The sequence below is a fragment of the Callospermophilus lateralis genome, unplaced genomic scaffold (genome assembly GCF_048772815.1).
Source record: "Callospermophilus lateralis isolate mCalLat2 unplaced genomic scaffold, mCalLat2.hap1 Scaffold_1036, whole genome shotgun sequence".
NCBI lineage: Eukaryota > Metazoa > Chordata > Mammalia > Rodentia > Sciuridae > Callospermophilus > Callospermophilus lateralis.
Genome location: NW_027510552.1, coordinates 397,075 through 407,181, shown reverse-complemented (window position 1 = coordinate 407,181; position 10,107 = coordinate 397,075). Strand labels below are relative to the sequence as shown.

The 10,107-nt window shown below is 38.5% G+C and overlaps 1 pseudogene; it reads left to right on the top strand.

Moving 5' to 3' along the window:
- The first annotated feature begins 3,229 nt into the window (after positions 1 to 3,229).
- Positions 3,230 to 5,178, top strand: LOC143388086 (spermatogenesis-associated protein 2 pseudogene; annotated as a pseudogene).
- Positions 5,179 to 10,107: the final 4,929 nt, after the last annotated feature.

Genomic DNA, 10,107 nt, shown 5'->3' with positions numbered 1-10,107 from the left:
GATTTTAAAGTTCTTGTGATTTAAAAAAAAATGCCCCCACTCTGTTGTATGTCTTCTGCCATTGTGTGGTGGGGACATTGCCTCCCTCCTCTAATGAAGTGCATTAGTCAAGAGCTCAGTGACCTCTGACAAGGCTCATTATGGGATTATAGCCTGACAGGAGGAAGTTGGAAGAAATACACGACAATTCACACTTAAAGTAATCCCTGAAAATTGCATGTCAGTTATGAGGAAGTAACAGTTTGGCTCCCTTGTGAAAAAGACTAATAAAAGATATTTCAAGTAGACTTTTGGGACACTAACTATAGTTTCTGAATTAAAGCAAAATTATCAGGTTCTTTAAGCACCAGTCAATAGGGAACAATTTTCATGAATAGATTCAATCTATGGCCCTATTTCAAGCAGCTACCACTTTAGTCCATTGATAGAAACCTCATTTAGCCAATGAATTGTTTATAATTGACTAACTTCTTTAACTGAGTTTTATCACATCTCACATGTAAAAACATTTCAGTGAGGGCTCACAGGGAATAATAGTTGCAATCATAAACATAAAATGGTCATTTACTGTAAAAATTATGGCAAACATCAATAATACAAACATATAATAATATGTTTGATGTATTTTTCAACATTGCTATTTTTCTAAATGTGTGCGTTTCAAATAATAAATGCTGTGCTATAATCTTTCTAAAAATTTCTACTAAATAGGAAAATATTTTATAAAATATTTTTGTAAAATATTTTCTAAAAACTTTCCACTTAATAGGAAAATATTTTGTAAAAATAACTTGCAATGATTATGTATTTAGTAAGGTGTTTGAAATCATATAAAATTTTCATAGCAATGCACATAATTAAAATATTAAAAATTACATTAAAATATAGAGTAATCTGTTCTTCTACGTAACTTCTTCCCCTACATCTCAAAGCATCAGATGTTTAATTTTGATATCTGCTGCTATTCACTTACAGTTGTGACTAAAACCCATTCCACAGAGAAATGTAAACATCAGAGTGGAATTTCCTTGGAAAATTTACTTTGTTATCTAACTTCGAATTTTTGTTATGCATGATATCTATTGATTAATTTACATCTAGTGGGTATTCAATAAATATGTGATTGATTAAATTGAAATAACCGCATAAGTTAGAAGCATACTTTATATTGTTACTAGAAATTCTCATAATTGTTCAACATTTCTATGCAAAAAGTTTTCCTAGGTCCTTCAACAAATGTTGTTTGATATCCATTTATGTGACAACTACTGTGCTAAAGGAAGAGTTCTATTTTTTTTTAAATCTATACAACTTTTTTACTTTCTACTGAACTTATGGTTTAACCTCTATATTTACTCATTATGTCTATAGACCATTTTAAGAAAAACTGAGTCAATAAACCTTTTTTTATACAGAGTAATCCGTGGTTATTTGTAGCATTCTTTGTTCAGAGATAGGTTGACTTATTTTCCAAACAAAAAAAATTTATCATGTTCCTAATTCTCCACCTAATAATAATAGTTTTACTACCTGTAAGACAGTATCTAATTTATGAATTTACTTTCAACATTTGTACTCTCAGAGTTCATCAGAGAACTCTTATTATGACCCTTATGAACGGTTTATAAGAATTTAGGCTAAATGTTCAAAAACTTGTTTGCATGTTTTATGGTGTGAAGCTGGCTAAAGTAAAGGAAGGAAGCAGAACATCAGCTCAGTCATGGCTGGTGGGAGAACTCCTGATTCTTTTCTCAAATAACTAACTTTAGGATGCTCTAACTGCTTGAATGTAAAGGGAATTTAGGTCCCAGAAGTAATGGCATCCATAGGAATGACTGTGCAGCAGCTGTGAGATAATATGCAGGTTGAAGGGTCTCCTGGGTCTCCTATGACATGTACATTAAGAATTACTGATTTAGATCATGTGTTGTTTAGCTAAGAGAACTACTTGTTAGGTGATCAAATTCAGTCATTATCTTTAGTTTAATGTTTATCAAGGGGATGAGGAAATCTTGTTGAATTCAGTATTTCACTTCCCCATTCTTATATATTCTACAAGAATATCTGTTCTTTGTTAATTGGTTTGTATTTGTAAGAAACTTTTGAAAAACAGTATTATGTCTACAAAAGATCCAAAAGATAATGTATGGTGGATCACGATCTTTCCAATTTCAAAAATTGCTTTAGGTGATTTGTTCTCATTTTGACATTTTTAAAAAGAACTTGATATTTTTACCATTCTTGAAGAAATTTCCAGCCTGTCACTATGTGAGTTAAGAATGATGGTCTGACATAGTTGGACCCTTATAGCTGATCACAAGGTATTCAGTTCTTTCAAGGTTTGCATACTTTCTGAATAGTAAAATTGAGATTAAAAAAAAACCTTGTAATTCAAATGACTGTAAAAATTAAATGAGCAAGCAGAATTAGATGTTCTTAAATTCAAAAGTTCTCAAAGTAATTTAAAATGTCAAACTGTTTTACTTCTTTCTTTCACTCACCTATCCATTTGCAGATATTTGTGATACAATTAAAAATTCACTACCTAGCTTGTATTCAACTTTGTATACAGAAAAAAATGAGATATTATATATCCAAAGTATATGATATGATATATCCAAAGTATATTTTCTATGATTCTGAATCTTGGAAATAAGTCCTTTGAATTTTATGGCTGCATACAAACTTGCTCATACCTCTTCATAGTATTTCCTCTGTAATGGTGGATATAACTGTATATAATAATGAGAACCCACAGAAATTTCTTTTTTATATAATAGAGGCTGTGTGTGAAGTTGGTGGTTGCTTATAATCAATTTTTAGGCAATAAACCACAAAGAGACTCTTAAAAATATGGAGCTACATTAAATATAAAGTAAATGGACATCTAAAAATTGCACAAAATAAATGTCACACATGATCTTTACTCACTGTTTTATAGCTCTTATATTTTTTTTCTGACTTTACTTTTTAATTGTTTGCCACCTGTGATTTCTTTCTTTTTTGTGTATAATGTCGATAGAAACATGAACTCTGGGTCGGTTCCGCAGCCGGCCGGAGCGGCAAGAGCCCAGCCGGCCTGGCCCCAGCGGCGGCCGCGCCCCGCTGCTTCCCTCGGCGGCGCTCAGGGAGTGCTCCCTGGTCCCGGCAGGCAGCATGGCAGTGCTTTTAGTGACGCCCCTGCATCCAGCCCAGAACCCATGGAGGAGATAAGGTAGCCCCTGAGCCGATGGGGAGGCCTAGCTCAATGGATACAAAATACAAAGATGACTTGTTTCGAAAGTACATGCAGTTCCACGAGAGCAAAGTGGACACCACCCCCAGCAAGCCTCGGCCTGGCAGTGATGAGCACCTGCGGGTGGCGGCCTCGACCCTGCTCAGCCTGCACAAGGTGGATCCCTTTTATTGATTCCGGCTGATCCAGTTCTATGAGGTGGTGGAGAGCTCCCTGCGTGCGCTCAGCTCCTCCAGCCTGCGGGCCCTGCACTGCGCCTTCAGCCTGCTGGAGACCGTGGCCATCAACCTCTTCCTCTACCCGTGGAAGAAGGAGTTCTGCAGCTTCAAGACCTACACAGGCCCTTTTGTCTACTACCTAAAGTCGACGCTGCTGGAAGAGGACGTCCAGGCCATCCTGAGCTACCTGGGCTACGTGTCCGAGCTGGGGGCTGCGTACAGGCTCAAGGAGCTCGTGGAGACCCTGCAGGTGAAGATGGTCTCCTTCGAGCTCTTTCTGGCCAAGGTTGAGTGCTAGCAGATGCTGGAGATCCACTCGCAGGTGAAGGACAAGGGCTACTCGGAGCTGGACGTGGTGAGTGAGTGCAAGAGCAGCACGGAGGACTTGCGCGGCTGCTCGGATGCGCTGCGGAGGCGGGCTGAGGGCAGGGAGCACCTGACCAAGTCCATGGCCCGTGTGGCCCTCCAGAAGTCCACCAGCGAGCGGGCAGCCAAGGACTACTGCAAGCCCCGTGTGACCAAGCCGTCCAGGTCAGTGGACGCCTATGACAGCTACCGCGCGAGAACAGGAAGTCACCCCCAAAGGCCTCCCTGAGCTTGCGGAGGGAGCCTGTGGTCACAGACCTGGGGGACGGCCTGGAGGACGAGATCATCCGCCCATCCCCCTACTCCTGACCATGTCCAGCTCCCCCCACGGCAGTCCAGACGACCTTCCACCCACCTCCCCCAACAATGGCCTCAGTCTGCTGCGCAGCAGGTACTTCTCCGCTCAGGATGACGTGGATCTGTACACGGACTCGGAACCCAGGGCCACCTACCGCAGGCAGGACGCTCTGCGACAGGATGTGTGGCTGGTCAGAAATGATGCCCACCCCCTCTACCTCAAGCGCTCACCCCCCCCCACCCGCCAAAGAGTCTGCCCTCTCCAAGTGCCAAAACTGCAGCCTGTCCTGCAGCTCCTCCCTCTGCCAGCGCTGCGACAGCCTGCTCGTCTGTCCTCCGGCCTCCAAGCCCAGCGCCTTCCCCAGCAAGGCCTCTGCCCACGATATGTCTTTGCGGGAGAAGTATGCAAGCCAGACTCAGGGCCTCGACCGGTTGCCACCCCTCCACTCAAAGCCCAAGCCCTCCGCCACCGCCACCTCCCGCTGCGGCTTCTGCAACCGCCCAGGTGCCACCAATACCTGCACCCAGTGTCCAAAAGTCTCCTGCGACACCTGCCTCAGCGCCTACCATTACGACCCCTGCTGCAAAAAGAATGAGCTGCACAAGTTCATGCCCAACAACCAGCTGAACTACAAGTCCACGCAGTTCTCCCATCTCGTGTACAGATAGACCCCCTGCACTTCCCCCTACAAGGGCTACGCCACTGACCTTCCGGTTCCTGGTGAAGAAGTGCGAGGCTGCTCAGAGCAGAGCTGCTGCACTTGACTCCCTGGGTGGTGGGACCAGCCGGCTTCCCGCCTGAGCGCTCACTTAGGACTCATTGCAGCTGATGGCTGCTTTGTCGTCTGCAAGGGAGAGGGTGACGCTTCCGTTCAGATTCCTTTTGGCTGATCACTCCCTGTTCAGCTGGGTTCTGGTTTTGTTTTTCCTTTCAAGAGGGTTTCTGTCCTGGGACTGCCCCGCCTACTGCGAAGCCAGCTTGGACTGGGAAAGACCCTTCGGATCACGTCCAAGTGTCCACTTGAAGCAGCGAGCTAGAGGCCTGTTGGCTTGTGAAATGAGCCCTCCTGCCACACTGGGCCTCTCCTGATGGCTCATGCCATTGGCCATCCTGCTCGCAAGTACAAGGATCCCCAGCCAGAGCCCTGCTCCCTGGCTCCCTGCCTCCTCAGGTGTCCAAGGAAAGCCAAGTCCAGTATTAGCTGAACTTCCTCTTGTTGCCACCGCAGCTCAGTCCTGTGGTGTTTGTGAACGTCACCCCACACGTTGGAATGCGGGCTTCCCATGGCAGGGCAGGCTCCTCCCCTTTCTGTTGTTTGCACACATCCCTCTGACTGTACTGTAAATAGATATTTTTGAGATTTATTTTTAAATAAATATTCAACTTGCAAAAAAAAAAAAAGAAACATGAACTCTGGTTTAGGAAAACTAAGTTTCACACCTTGTTTTAAATGAAAGTTGTTTTCCTTTTAGATGTAAAAAATCCAGTGATTCAATTGGTCAGGTGTAGTTGTATTTATTCCAAAATGTACTCCAAAGGTTAGGGTTGAGGATATTTTCTTTAATCTCTTGCCATAGAATAGCTGAGGAAGTAGAATTGCCTGGGGAGCACATTTGACTTCACTTGGAACCAACCAAATTTTCTTTTTGCTCAATATGGCTTTTACAGAATATATGACATTCAGCCTAGCAAGGTCATAACCAGTAGCTCTTATTTATAAATTGAATTGACTATTTGATACTGTGCTTTTATAAAATTATATTTTTTTCCTATTATGTATCAGATGTTCTGTGCTGATATTTTTTGTGTTGTCCATTCTCCATTTGATGAGACTGATGTTCAAGCTAGGACTATATGGAACATTGGCAAGTTTTCTTTAATCTCACATTTATCATGTATGCACACCTGAGGGATGAATCATTCACTTATATATCTCCTGTAGAACTAAACAAAAATAGAATTCTGTAATCTTCTAGATTATTAAGCCTCAAGATTATATATTAGAAACACCTTTTTTTTCCCTATGTAGTGTCAAATCTAATGCAAGCATGGAATAATGCTTAAAATGCTTGCAGAATGGTTAAATGTTCAACAGAAGCCTAGAGACTTGTGAGCAATGATGACTTATAAAGACTCTGTCCTCTCAAACCTACCAGCTTTCCATAATATCATCTTACTGTTTTTCTCAGGTAATTATCTTCCAATCCTTCCTATTCCTACTGTGACTCTCTAAAACACTCATTCATCTCTTTAAGGAGTGTTTGTGTCATTTGATGAAATGGCCAACTGTTCACTATCACACAGATTATATATCAACTCTGTCATCCAATTTGAAGCTTGACCAATCTGATAAAATTACAATTTATTAAAAATTTCTTGTAAGCCATTTAATTTGGGCAGGAAGTGGTAAAAAGGATCCATAAAAGTTTAAGAGATGATGAGCAGGATAATGAGCAGTTTATCTAAGGGACATTCATCAGGGCACAAGAATAGAACAAAGGAAAGGAAGAGTTAAGGGATTGGTAAAAACAAAAAAGCAAGTGGGGCTCAGGGAAGATGGGAAGAAAAGTTAGAAAAGTAGAGGAAATAGGTGAGACAAGTGGGATGGAATCTGAGGGAAGCATTTTCACACTTTCTAACCACACAGAACACTCAATAAATGTTAAACAAATTACCAAATGTTCTCTTTAGGAGTATCAGATATCTCAGAGGTCAAGTTGGTTAAAGACTTACAATAACTGAAGGCAATTATGAGGTCACTGGTGACTACTCTGAAAGCAAACACAACGGATTTGTGGGGGCAGAAGTCATATTTTAGAATAATGAAGAGTAAAGTTGAGAAAGTGTTTATTATGAATACAAACAGCTCTTATAAGAAGTTTAGTCAGAAAGAATAGTTCTATTCAAGAAGTATTTATTGATCATCTATTTTTGTGATGGATTTTGTTCCCCAGTGGAACTTAGAGTCCAGTGGAGAAAACAAACCTTTAACAGGTAAGCTGAATATTAAGGCAGACTAAGTGCAAGATGATGTGACCAATGGAGTGGACTTAGTTATAATCAAGGAAGATCTTTCTCTTGAGAGGCAAGTGAGACTGGGAATGAGTGAAAGTTAGGCATAGATTGGTAAGGGAGTACCAGAAAAAAATATTATTATCTATATAACTGAAACTTTATGCCTATAGAATTGAGCCTATGATTATTTACACTTTAAATTATTTTAAGAGGATAGTTTTTGTTGCATTCTTAACAAAATAATGGTTAAAGAATAAAGATAAGAGATTAGGCCCCAACTTCCTTAATAAAATTCCTGTGGTGCAATAATTCAAATCAAGAATCAATAAATGGGATGGACTCAAACTAAAAAGTTTCTTCTCAACAAAAGAAACAATCTGTGAAGTGAATAGAGAGCCTACATCTTTGAAGCAAATCTTTAGCCCTCACACATGAGATAGAACTCTATTCTTTAGGGTATATAAAGAACTCAAAGAGCTAAACACCAAATTACCCAATCAGTAAAAGGGCCAACAACTTGAAGAGACACTTCTCAGAAGATGATGTTTAATTAATCAACAAATACATGAAAAATGTTCATCATCACTAGCAATTATAGAAATGCAAATCAAAACTACTCTAAGATTTCATCTCACTCCAGTCAGAATGGCAGCTATTATGAAGACAAACAACAATAAGTGTTGGCAAGGATGTGGGGGAAAAGGTACACTCATACCCTGCTGGTGGGACTGCAAATTGGTGCAACCAATCTGAAAAGCAATATGGAGATTTTATGGAAAATTGGGAATGGAACCACCATTTGACCCAGCTATCCCTCTCCTTGGTCTATACCCAAAGGCCTTAAAAACAGCATACTACAGGGACACAGTCACATCAATGTTTATAACAGCAAATTCACAATAGCTAAATGTGAAACCAACCTAGATACCCTTCAATAGATGAATGGATTAAAAAAAATGTGACATATATACACAATGGAATATTACTCAGCAATAAAAGAGAATAAAATCAGGGCACTTGCAGGTAAATGGATGGACTTGGAGAAGATAATGCTACATGAAGTTAGCTAATTCCCCAAAACAAGATGCAGAATATTTTCTCTGATATAAGGAAGCTGATTAATAGTGGGATAGGGAGAAGGAGCATGGGAGGAGTAGAGGAGCTCTAGATAGGGTGGAGGGGTTGGAGGAGAAGGGAGGGGGTATGAAGTTATTAATGATGGTGGAATGTGAAGATCATTATTATCCAAAATACTTGTATGAAGTCACGAATTGGTGTGAATATACTATGTATACAATCAGAGTTATGAAAAATTGTGCTCTATATGTATAATAAGAATTATAATACATTCTGCTGTCATATATAAGTAAAAAAGAATAAGGATAAGATAATATTACTAATTGAAGAATATAAAATGAGACAGAGCCAAAAGATAGCAAAGAGCTTTTAAATTTTAAAATATATAACATCCATGAAAGTTAGACATTACTTTCATGTACTTATCACTTCATTTAACAAATAAAACATTACAATAATTTCAAAGCCTTCTGTGTTCCTCTCTCTGTGAATCCTTTCTACTTCCCATCAATATATACACTGATCTATCTATCTATCTATTTATCTATCTATCTATATATTTGGTCTGTATTCACAAAATATATAAACATGTATATGTTATAATATATATTATAATATATATATATATATATATATATATATATATATATATATGTATATATATATAAAATACATATTCCACATATAACTAACAATATGAATTTGGTCTATATCATTTACTTCTATGACCTTATGTTATTAAGTGTGTATATCCTTGACTCATATATTGTTGAATTTTATTAGTTCTTGGATTCTATGTAAATGGGCTCATCAGACATATATTATTTTATGAGTTTTTTCACTTAACATGATATTTTGATAGTCATCGTCTTGATTCTTATAGCTAAGGTAAATTAATTTTTATTATTGTATACTTGTCTGATGTAAAAGATATTACAATTTATTTCTCTATCTATTAGACATTTGGATCATTTCCAGAATTTTGCTTTACCAACAAACTTTACTAAACATTCTTATATGTCACCTCTTGCACAAGTGTGAAAAGGTTTTCCTGGGTATTTACCTAGAATTAGAATTTGTAGTCATTGGATATGAATGTGTTTAGTATTGCCATATAATTTCAAATTATGTTTGAAGATTACTAGTTTTTAAGGACTTTAAAGAATTTGGTATTGCCAAAATATAGGGATGGGAATGACAGGTTACAAAAGATAAAATCAAAGAAGAGTTTATTAGTTTGTGTGTGTGTGTTTGTGTGTATGTGTGCCTATGTGTATGTGTCAGTTTCTGTGTTTTCAGTTCAGAGAACATGCATATTTTGGGAGTAAACTAGTGAAGAGAAAGATTCTGAAGATAAAAGTGCATGACAGAGTAATTAATGACACAAGTTCCCAAGGGAGTAGAGAGAATGTGGTTTGAAGATCAGAGATGAGAGGGAAATACTTGAAGCCCAGAGACATCAAGCGAATAGAGAACAAGGTTAAAGAGGAAAAATCAAGAATTAGAAGATCTTCCAGTTATGCTGCCTGAACATTTCTTTGAGTTGGTTGAAACTGGCTTTAAAAAAATAGCACTGTGATGTTAAAGTGAATGCATTATTCCTTCATGATTTAAAACAAATATATTTCAAATATAATAAGAGGATTTTATAGTTTTTTTCCATATTTCTATTCATATCAACAGGGAAATAGGTGCAGGTTCATGAGGACAATATTTATACATCAAGGTTTTTGTCTTTGAGCAATCCTTTGAAAAATATTTCTTGAAAATTATGCTAAGTCACAATTTGCCACAGGCATTAGGATGGCTTAATTCACTTTTATAGTAAGGATCATTGTCTGGTTTAATATTCTCTTTTTTAATATTATTGCTTTTATCCTAACAAAGATCAGGGAGTT